The sequence below is a fragment of the Diuraphis noxia genome, unplaced genomic scaffold (genome assembly GCF_037042655.1).
Source record: "Diuraphis noxia isolate RWA-SAM2 unplaced genomic scaffold, SU_Dnox_SAM2 contig0005, whole genome shotgun sequence".
Lineage (NCBI taxonomy): Eukaryota > Metazoa > Arthropoda > Insecta > Hemiptera > Aphididae > Diuraphis > Diuraphis noxia.
The window spans coordinates 48,222,244-48,234,818 of record NW_028301715.1 but is presented as its reverse complement, the minus strand read 5'-3'; the positions used below and the strand labels follow the sequence as shown (position 1 = coordinate 48,234,818).

The window sequence follows — 12,575 nt, the reverse complement described above, 5'->3', positions numbered from 1 at the left end:
TGTTAAAAGTTTCTTACCTTTGACTCGAAGTGTCATCGTTTTGGCATCTGATTTCATCGACTGTCGGTTGCACAGCGAAACGTATTAAGTACCGAACGAGTGGCTCTGATGATATCGTTTAAGCAGCGGAGACGTAAAAAACACACGTACGTCAGGCTTTTGCCGATAGGGTGGAAACAAAAAGAGTACTGAGACACAATACGGGGAGCAAGAGTTCGGCATGCGTTTTGCCTTCTTCACCACTATTATGCATGACGAAAATCGATGTTGTGCAACAAGAGAAGTGTGTATTTTATTTTTACAATGGCTTGCATTGACAGCAAAATCGATTTCGGTGGGGCGTTGTTGGTTCGTGTAATACAATATTGTTTATATTTTTCGGAAACGCGTATCACTCCGCCGCGACACCGGCTGACTTATCCAGCGACAGCGCACCGATGTCCTCCACTCAGACGCGGCAGATACAGTCCTTCAACAGCGGCGTGTCACCGTTCAAGAGGAGACCCACATTGTCGTCGTCTCCGCCGTCGACGTCGCCGTTGGGAGTCCAAAAGTTTAATTAACTTTTTTGATTTACCAGCGTCGGCGGTTAGTATAAGTTGCGATCGTCGTCGTCGTCCCCCCCGAACCATTACATAACGATTGTGCAGCGGTAATTACTGCACCGTCACACACGGCGATGATATTATTGTAGTAACATTGACGCACGCGATTAATATAACAATATTATATTGTATGGCACACGCAACGGCTAATCTATATGTATTTGTTTTGTTTTTTTACCCGTGCAACATCACGTAAACGATGATCTACGACGCATAAAATAATATGACGTATGACGCCGTGGCGTTGAACTGCGACGATAACAATTAAAATAATATTATTATTATTTTTTTTTTATCAAAACGCACATAAAAAAAAAATTAAATTAAAAAAACCGATTGAAATTATTTTTGTACCGCAGCTACTATTAAAAAATATTTTTTAATTCAATACACGTGTATGCATGTGTTGCGACAGATATACGTGTGTGTGTAATTATAATGGTTTACAACGTATATTATATATGTATAACTGGCAGGTGGTTGGTGATCGCGCGCGTTTCACCAATATCATATATTATTATAGTGTTGCGACTCGGCAAAGTTGTTCGCGTCTCGGGCGGCGTCGTCGTCGTCGTCGTCGGCGGCGGCAAGCGAGCGAGCGAGCGCGCACATACACACGTCCGCTGGCGATCCGGCACTGGTGGCGCGCACGGCGTGGTCGGCGCAATATAATCGGGAGCGGCGGCGGCGGTTTTTCCCGGTTTCGCGCGAGCAAAGCGCCCCCCGACGGCGGCGGCGGCTTGTGGTGATCGGGGGCGAGGGCGGGGGTGCGCGCGGTTCGAGTATATACCTACCTACCTACCCCACTCCGACCCACCCCCGAACCGTTCGGCTGCCCTCGCGCGCCCCGGTCACCCACCACCGTGAGCGGTCCCTTCGGGGTGGAGAGGGGAGTAGCTCGCCGTTGCGTCTGCGGGGACTCGCCCTGCGCACCCCTCGCCACCGCTATTGATTTGTCCAAAGACCTTCCGCGTGTTTGTCGACCGGCACGCCGACGGTTCAAGACCGGCCGAGTCGCCGTCGAAGACTTCCTCGGGCCGACGACGAATTTTTCGACGATAAAAAAATATACAAACTCAAGTATTTACACCATATAGACGTATAAATATTGAAATGTCTATGATTTAGACGCATAATGCGCATCACAACACCTGCAGACCACATACGATGATATGCATGGCGGCTATAATATGTTCCATATTATATAAAATCGAACAACGTTCGCACGTCACACGAGTGTGTTTCGAGTTTAGCATCGCGGAGCCGCCGGACGGTCGTGGTCGATTTCCCGTCGTCGAATTACTGTCACGCTTTAAGTGCGTCCTCCGCCCGTCGGAAATCATCTCTCACTCTTCTCTCCTGCTCTCTCTGTCACCCCATCACCCTGTCTTAAAAACAGCGATATTTCCCGGAATCGTATTTCAGCTTATTGCGGCGAAAGTCACGTTTTTTTTTCCTCTCTCTCTCTTATAATATTATGTATTTTTATTTATATTCAATAATATGCATATTGTTGTATCCGCATCGCAAACGCTCTCTCAAACTGATAAAGTTTCATTTTTGGTGAATTTATTCTTTTTTTTTTTCGTTTGATTGCATCGGATGTATTTTTACGCGTCGGACAATAATAACAATATCGCCGGTTCGACGACGACAGCATAATATTTTACCGTCGATTAATTTCTATACATGTCTCTAAATGACGACTCCGCGTTGATGACGGATCTCTTTCTTCGCTCGCCGCCGCCAGTCAGTTATACCATGCCACGCGATACAGTTAATTTAAAGGAATCCATTTATAGACGAGAAGCATGGCCGTGTGGACATCAAAAGACGAATTTCCTAAGTGATTCGTATCGACTGGTCTCGTCCTCCCCCGTCCTGCTGCTATAATAATATACATCATCGATTCCGGCACGAATGCCGCCGAAAACCCATCATGTTGATAACGATTACTTGGCTTTAACTCGAGATTGTAAACACCGTACACGTCTGGCCGCGGTCTTCACATAAATATATATACTTATATAGACTACGCACATAAATATATTATACCTATATGTATATACTATGTAATAGTGACTTTCAACAAGTTGGCACGAATATTATACTTGTTTAATGATCCAACCCTTAAAGGATCACGTTTGCACTTTGTATATTATGTAAGGCATCCTGTGTGTATATGGCGTTCGATACCGAACCTACCGGGGAGGGGGGGTTGAGGCTAAAAAAAAAAATAAACTACCCTCTATGACATATTAGCCTGTGCTCGATATAATAGTAATATGTACATATTATATTTATAATGTATGTGTAAATATTGTATATTATCCTACGCACATATATAATAGTATAATATATATATTATATATATAGTGGCGATGAATAATGCGTGTACATGCGGATTTATAGGACGACGGGTACACGCTATAAAGTCTCCGAAATAAATTATAAAAACATTTCCATTCATATTTTGAATCAATTTATTTATATATATTTATTTTTTTATTCGGCTGGTCCCGTACATCAATAAAGCCGGGAATAACTAGTTGTAAAGTTTCAAACGAAAAAAATGGCATACAATTCACTGCGTTCGAAAAAAAAAAACAGTGTTTACGTGTACACAGACATAATACAGCGCGCGCGCACACACACACACGCGCGCAGCTACATTTATATCCATCGAATTCTATTCGTTTCTACGATACGACGTATCGAGCAAATGAATTTTTATGTAAATATTGTGTTGGAGTGGTTTTTCATGTATACGTAATGCACTGCACACAGCGCAATGATAAGGCAGTTAGTTATTGTTTCGACGGCATGGGCACGATCGTAAAACAAAACACCGTATTCAAAAATATCAATGCTTGAAGAATATCACAATATTGTCATATTAAAAACGAAAGTTGCACGTACGTATATTATAGTTGTGCGCTGTATAATTTACTATATAAAAGGATTTCGCAAAAATGTGAAAACACATAACGAAACGTATAAATAATTTAATAATTGCGTATACCCGGTTTCACCCCCTCCGCACTAATTCTGAATTTTAAATTGTTATACCAATTATATTGTTCGGAGAGTTTGTTTAGAATAAATTAAATGTATATATTGACTTTTTCATTCAATTTTAAATTCATTAGTTTTTATTTTCATTTTTATTTTATTTTAGTTTACCCACACCTATCGAATTATAATATAATAGTAATATAACCATTGTGATTTCACAGGGATTCGATTATTTAAATCAAGCAAATTAGCGCTTCATACAACCGCGCCATGAAACCCTCGCGGACAAGCCATTTTATGCAAACTTCACATCAACGTGTTAAAAAAAAAATTAAAAAAAAAATTTTTAAATTGATATTATTAACGAATCGTCGAAGCGAAATATTTCGTATTCATTACGTCGTGTATATATCTACAACCTACGTAAATATTATGGTTTTTTAATTTCTTTAAGATGGAGCTTAAAGGCGATTTTAGTCTTGCACGCCATCGAATTTGGGTAACGGGAATTCGTTTACCATCGTTAGAACATTAAACGCGCGTCTACTTAATCATTTTGTTTACGTAGCATTTGGCCTGGATCGTTAATTCTGTCGACCGTGATCATTGTGTTATTGATGATAAACGTACTGTGAAATGTGTATCGTTTTATCATCATCGAACTGTTTAAAAAATGACTTTCAAGTTTTATCACGATAATTTATTGTTCTCATAATAGTACAACACGATTCAAATACAATAATAATTAGCTACTAAAAACGTCACTTTATATATTTTTTGTTTTAAATAAACGTTTTGGAATTCCGAATGGATTTAGACGTGGACGTTTTATTCGTGTTTTTTTGTTAATAAGTGTCGTACATGATTGTTTCGTTGTAGTGTCGCTGTGAAAAGGCAGCGTGCAGCTAATTTAGAATCACTTTGTGACGGATACAATTTTAAAAACATTATTTGAAAGCAACTATTGTTATTATATTGTTTACTTTTTTATGACGAACATTACGTTATAGAAATTAACGAGGGGCAAAAACAGCTTAAATTTTGTCTGTGCGCCAAATGAAAAAAATTTCAATTTAAAAATAATTAACTTGCAGGCTTAACAACTAATAGCTAGCGTGTGAGCTATGTTTATACTATTTTTATATATACACTTGTGTAATAATATTGTCTGATGTAATATTCATTCAGTATAAAATTTTAAACGCGCTAATTCAAAGCATCATGATTTATGAGCTTTTATGTCTAAAATCGTTTTAATTTAAAGATTTATCACGTGCGTTATTCTTGGAATTAATTTTTTCCTCCCTACTCAAGGTTGATAAAAAATTTAAAGCAGCAGCAGACCGTTTAATCCTCAGATTACCTACTTATTGTGTGTTTTTCTAATTATATTCACCGGAAGGGAAGGATGAAAAGTAGTTACCCGATGAATATATAGTAATGAGTAATGACTGTAGAAAAATAGTAATTTCTCCTCGTTGCCATTACACTTCTGTAAAAAAAAAACTTTTGCACAACATAAACCAGCGATTGCCCGTTTTGGAATGAGCATACCGCTAGCGTGTAACCGGGGTTACGAGTAATTTCCTTTTCCCGCTGTTTTTCGCGCTGTTATACATTATAAACTGTGTGTATACGGCAATAGGTTTTTTTTTTTTTTTTATTATTTTCAATCTCCAAACATTATTCTTCTCTAGTGGTCCTTAATATAGAAATCATGTGGTTTTTTTTTATTATCACTATTTTTATTATTATTTTTTTTTTTGTCGAACAACCACGTCGACTTTCATTATACATATTTTTTTCGTTGTTCATTTTTTTCCCCCCGCTTTGTTTTAGAATATTTCTCGGGCAGTCACGTTTTGCAATAAATTCTTGGACGTTCGAAGTTATACATATAATTATATTATACACTGTGCGAACCACACACTATCATCTGCACAAAAGCATCACACCACCCAGTTTTCCGTCCCCCAACACCGGGTAAAACCGCATTTTTAACCCCTGTTTCGGAGAACTTCATACTTTGCGGCCGCTGACATTAGTTTGAACTGTTCACCACAATTTGCGTTCCTTTGTTATTCGCCCTACAGCTTTCAAAGAACGACTTAATTAACTAATATACTTTGTTTGACGGATGTGTTTGTTTTTCGTGTTGATCGAATAACAGAAATACTAGTTGCGGTCGGATTAACAAACGTCTGCTCTCAACGGTAAAAAAAAATATATATATATATATATATAATATAATGACGGAATAAAAAATGAAACAACAATAACGAAATTATAAGTAAGTAGTTCCCGAGTATGTCCTATGTATTAATGTATTATACATAGCGCCAGCAGCAAATTAGCAGTCTGGCCTGGGCGCAGATATACGAGTGTATATATATTATATAGGTATATGAAACTAACAGAGCTAAAATACAATTACGTGTTGAATAATTTGCCGGATGTGCATTGTTTTAGAATTCGTTAGGAATGCCACTCAAAAGTATTCTTTATTTTTATTTTTTTATTTTTAATACTTATATACGTTTATAATATGCTCAATATTATTTTAAAAACAAAAAAAAACTTTGATAGCGGTGCATATATATATATATATATATATATTATGTATATATATATATATATATATATATATATATATATATATATATATATATATATATATATATATTATATTCGTACAGTTGTAAGTAATTTGATGAATTTATTTGTTTCTTGAACGAGAAAGTTGAAAAATACTTTTGTACCTATTCATCGCGTAAAATATGAGCACTAAACGAGTATTTTGAGGTTAAAAATACTTTGTGGTTGTGTTTTACTGATTAAATGAAATACTATATAAGACAATGAAACACGTAAATAAAATATTTGAGATTAATTTATATAGTTTCGTTTTATCAAATAGTTTATTATCAAAATTATGAATATTTAAACAGACGGTATTGCTAGGTATCAAATCAATTTTTTTCAACCATTTGAGGTGTATTGTATTTTTAGTTTATCTTATTAACAAAACACATCGGTACGTTTTTGTATTAGGTGTTTGCTGTTTGTTTTTATAATTAATTATTCTAAAAATTGTGACTTAGATTTTTTGATTTATTTTAATGAAACAGATTATGTTTCTAAACATATTTATGTGCACATAATATATTGAGCGGATAATTGATAAAAAAAATGGGAAATTAAATAATAATTGTATATCAGATAATATATTGTATTAACGATGGTAAAATATATTACTTCAAAAAAGTAAAAACCTAAAATATATTTTGAATGAAAATGTGAGAGTATTTTTCAAATTATTTTTCGAGTTGGAAACTGAAAAATGAGTGTCTTGCATTAAAAAATCACCCTATATAAAATTGATATATATTATAAATAGATGTATACATATAAACTCAAATGTTTCGCATTGAATTTATTACCAGAATGAACATAATAAAGATAATATCCTTTCGTATACTAACATATTAAATATTTGAACTATGAGCATTTTACAGAATGTACATATAAAAAGCTTATTTATTACTTGACTAGTTTTTCTTTAAAATACTGCCAAATTAAAATCTATTGCTGTATTTTACTTTTCGTACTTGAAATATTAATTTTAATTTCGGCGTACCTATATTTCCATATGAAATTGAAAAAAAATTAAAACGCAGTTGAAACGAATTCCACATTGATAATACTAATTGAAAAAATAACGTTCTACGTATTTTACATACATTTTTTTCTTGTTACTATATTATTACTGAAATCTATTCTCGTTCGAATTTCGATTAAGATGCATAAAAATGTTCAAATAACAGGATGTCAGTTTAACAATTTATTTCTAAGGAAAACGACGATCTTTCGATTTCCTCAAAATATTTCAAAACGTAATAAAATATTGTCCGAATATTCTGAAAATTCAGAAAACCAGAATTTGAACGGATTTACTATTAAATGAAAACGTGGGTGTGTGCGCATGCTCATCATGGTATAGCCATAGTTATTATCCATAGTATCGGGTACATACACTCCGTTTTGTGCTCGGCAATATAAAAATATAATTGTATTATGCTTTGCGATCCATAAAATATCGAAGAAATATTCTCAGCGATACACTGGTCCGTGCAAAAGTTTCCGCGTAGGTCGTAGCATAGACTTTTATATATTATATTATCGAAACGATGAACCGAGTAGAGCGGACGGTATTGAGTAATGTCCGGCAAGGACTACCGGTCGAACCGTCCCGAAGCGTCCAAAAGTAATCGCGTCTAACATTCCGTTTATATATAATATAATATTATTGGATTATTTGCGTTTTCGTGTGATTGCGTTCACTAGACATTATTGCACGGGACGACGGCGATGATGCGCTTACAAAACTGCAGTGTCGGGTTTGGTTTAAGCGTCCGTGTAACACTATACAATATGACAAAAATATATTTAACTAGTCGCGTCCACACGCCATAACAACAATTATTAGGCACGTGAATAATGTGATGCTTAGCGTATTTCGTACGACCGTTAGAGGTGCTAAGCAGACTGCACAAGACACTACGACGAATATCGCATTATTATTTTGTAACAGCACTCAAAGTCACGATGGTTATCATATTTATCGTTATTTTTTTTTAACAACAGATTTACTCAAATTCTAGTTTTTTTTTTTATGTATGTGCGTTTAATGACTTTATTTTTAAAATGTCTTCATTATTGTATGCATTTAAGGTGCAAGAACGTGTATGGATTCTTCACGCAATCATAAATAACTTTTTATTCAATAACTCATCACTTTCGATTATCGCGATGAACATTTTAACTTACAGATTGTGAGATAAATTTTAAAATGAAAAAAACAGCCAAACGGTCTGAGTCAAGTAAAAAGACACTAATGGTTAGTTATATAAACTTTTATAAACCAATAAATATAACTTAAATATGATATCTAGAAGCACATATAATATACATAAGGGAATTATAAATCAATAAACAGTATACGTCTTGTTGGTATTGATTTATTTTTTAAATATTCAGTACCTGGAAATTTACGTTGAATTATCAGCTCCATAAAAAAAAAATATATATATAAATATCAAATACGGCCAATGACTTTTGTAGTCAATGCCTTGTATGTAGGAAAAAAAATACGCATCGTATTATTATATCACGTGTTTCTCGAAAAAATAACATTATAATACGCATCCATATCGCAGAGTTAGTACCCACGCCCAACTAAAACCAACAAAAATAAAAACAGCTCGAAGTTTTGTAAAATATTATACGTGGCAAGAAAGATGATTATATTTTATTTATGTATGTATAAAAAATAATAATAATAATGTGTGGTTCAGACTGCACATTAGCATTCGGTCTCCGTGGCTAATAAACAGTGCAGACTACGGTATCACATAATATTATGGACACGCAGTAGGACTAATGAAAACAAACGATCCCTCGAAGTTGTACATAGATATTCCAATGGCTGAGGTTGTTCACATATATAATAATATATAATATACATTCGGCGAGAGTCGAGCGTATGATAATGTGTGGCAGACATAGACATATTATCATAATATAATACATCTATGTATATGTGTCCATTTGAAGTGATACGAAATTTTAGACATACGCGTAGCTTTATAATACAGTCATAATAGGTATATTATATGGTATGTGGTTACGTGGAAGGAACGCCGCCGCACGTTTAATAATTGACATTACAACGATTCGCATTTAGCGCTTGAACGCCGATTATTGAATGCACTAATTAACAACGTTGAAATCTATGTGCCTATAAATTATAATATATATATTTGAGTATATAAATATGTATACATATACGAATGAGATATATCGATCTGATCGTTATATTAACACGAACGGGGAACTACAAAAATAGATCACTCGACGTCAAAATAAATTACAAAATATTCCTGTTCTAGACTCGGGAAAAAATGGTGTGAAAAAAAACAAAAACAAAAAATGATAACTATGAATAAATATTTATTTTTTCCTCCTCAGGATTAAAACGAAAATATATTTCACCTCTCTCAGTCGGGACTCGGATAAAACGTAAACAATCATATTTAATGGTACCGTTTTATTCGCGTTTTTTTTTCCTTAAGTTAAATCAGGAATTTAATTATAATTGACGAACAAAAAAATTACCTCGGTGTAAACACTTTTCGTGCCTTCGTCTACTGAAAATGCTTTCGATAAAAAACATCTATTCAAATTTCGAATACACAACGTCATGAAAACCAATGCTGTTTCGCTTAAGTTATTACTATATTGTGCATAGACTTAATTTGCGTTCTCTACTCATATAAGATCACATGATGGGCCCGTAATCAGCTTTCAGTCAACGTCTTCGCATTTGATTAATTACGTATACTCAAAACATCACGATATGTGACATGTTTACAGTATACACACACACTCGCACTAGAATATTATACAGTTCATATATAGAAATCGCTTCGCGCTAAGGAATCCTAACCTATTATATATTTCGCTTAAAATTATATTTATGGACATATATAGATCGACTTTAAAGGTTTATTTGATGGTTTTTATTAACCACAGTCAACGCAAACGCCAAACTTATAAAACACAGACACAAAATGTAATATTTAATATGAGCTTACACATCAATGTTGGACAAATGTAATTTAGGCTAGTGGGGCGTGACAGCGCCTTGCCTAGAGTTTGCAGGGTTCTTGAATCATTTTTAATTGAAATATCATTGTGTGCACTAACACATAATTTATTGCAGCACTTCACAGACAATCAAGTGTTAAAATTTTTAAAAATAATTTTCAATAAATTCCTGGTCGAATAATTGTTGACCACAAAAAAATAAAAAAATAAAAATAATAATAATGAAACATTACTAGAACTGTCGCTGGTTCTGATAGTTTCGTGTGCATAAAAAAAGACGAATAATGGTGTTTTTTTAAAATATTTTCTGTGTGGTAATTATGATATGGACAATTGTAGTTATTCTCGATGTATAAATATAAAAAAAAAATATGATTATTTTATATTTTTAACAATATTGATGTGTCCCACTCGACGAGTCCCGAGCCAAAGTTTTTAATATTTAATAAATGTATGTAATATGCTTTATTTTTTCTAACTTTAATAGTTGTATAATAATATGTAACCAATGACAACCATTTAAATAAACAAAAAAGATTTCTTTTTCGTAAGCTTAAAAAAAAAAATCAAGTGGAACTAATAGGAATTAAAAAAAAAATAAGATGTAAACACCCTGCAAGTGAAAGAATCCAGCTATTGATAAAAATTCTATTGAAAAAATCTAGTATTATTTTGTTGAGTCTAACCAAACTTCGGATAAACCAACATCTATTTTTAGCAAGTATAACCCGACTCGGGGTGAAAGAAGATATTATACACTAAGCTGGCGCGATGTTTAGGCAATTTCGGTACATACTTGTGTAGGTGGCTTTGAAACGGTATCCCGTGAAGCGTTATCGGTTCAGTAATTTAATATGAGAATATTATTTCGTTACGTCGGCCATAACGCGTGCCAACAAATTGTAACTGCCACAATTAAGTTTTCATAAAATAAATCCATTATCGAGCTGTGTGCATATTATTATTATTATTATTATTAGAAACATTAATTAAAAATTGTTGAATTCCATCAATAGAAATTATTGCGAACAAATTAAACCTCATTGGGCGTTTTCGATTCTTTTTCGTTTTTTCCAATACCTAGGTATAGATACTAAAATGCAACTGTAAGAATCGTAATAAACCCGTGGAAAAACTAGAGGGTACAAATGACATTAGTCTTATGTCCTACATCTTTGACACCAAGATAATAATAATGTAATATCGATGTAAAGACGCAGTCGTACATTATAAATAATATTCAATATAATGTTATCGTAATTATTACGATTTTGGTTTTGCACGGTCGTACAGCGGTTCGCCGAGATGACACATTGAGCACTAGACAGTATGTTTTTTGCACGATATTATAACGTTGTTTATGTGCGGGAGACAATTGGATTCAAACCTAAACCCACGGGGTTCCGAAAGTGGCCATAAACCGCAAGCCGAGAGAACAGAAATCGGTTACGATATTATAATACAATATATTATAACACGATGATAACGGCGACAATCGCAGTGGCGTGTCGTGCATAAAAACTGCGCAGTGGACCGACAAACAAAATAATAAAATGTAGTTTAATGGTGCGCCTGTGGCATTGAAATAACTTATGATGTCGCAATAATTCGATGCGCACGCATAATATGAAAATCGTTTAAGTTCTAATCAAATTTACTGTCCGGCGCGCATTTTTTATGTCCAAATGGCATACGACTTATCCTCGTTACACATATTATGTGCGGGCAGACTACTTTACGCAGTGTATAGACCTCATCCGAACGATACATTATATTATTCTAAGACGATGGCCATAACTCAGGACTGCATCCCATTGGCCGAATTCCAAATTACAAAACGCTTAAGCGTCTGGCGTATAGTATTTTTGGATGACGTGTAACTGCGTGTACTCGTATAGTATACGTTTACTCGATTATTCGTAAAAAATTATTTACTGCTATTTTTTTCCATTGTATTTTTATAGCAACGATTTACAATTGGCCGTCGTTTAAATCTTAAATTTGAATTATTATTATTTAATGCATATTATTCTATTGTACAGCGCGTAGTCCAGAGAAATGAGAGAAAATTACATTTTTTTTTTTATTGAAATTTAAAAGCAATCTTTTTTTTTTAAAATATATTAATGCTACCAATTTCGCACAATACACTCATCGGTAAGTGAATTTTTGAAATTTTTCGTTACCTAGCGGCAAGCGAACTATCAGCAATATTGAGACCATGATGAATTGTCTCGGGAGCGAGTACGACTGCTGCAGTTGTATACGATATACTTTAGATGAGTTCAT

The 12,575-nt window shown here is 34.1% G+C and overlaps 1 protein-coding gene across 9 annotated transcripts in view; it reads right to left on the bottom strand.

The window, feature by feature from the left end:
• unc-13 (protein unc13 homolog) overlaps positions 1-12,575 on the bottom strand; it is a 184,946-nt gene that overhangs the window by 52,999 nt on the left and 119,372 nt on the right. The window contains exon 1 of one of the 9 annotated variants that reach the window (XM_015513614.2): positions 18-1,223. The exons of 7 other annotated variants lie outside the window; for them this stretch is intronic. The gene's annotated coding sequence lies outside the window, so the exon portion shown is untranslated. Of the gene's footprint in view, positions 1-17; positions 1,224-12,575 lie in introns of those variants that run through there. One more of the 9 variants, XM_015513613.2, reaches the window with a different exon arrangement.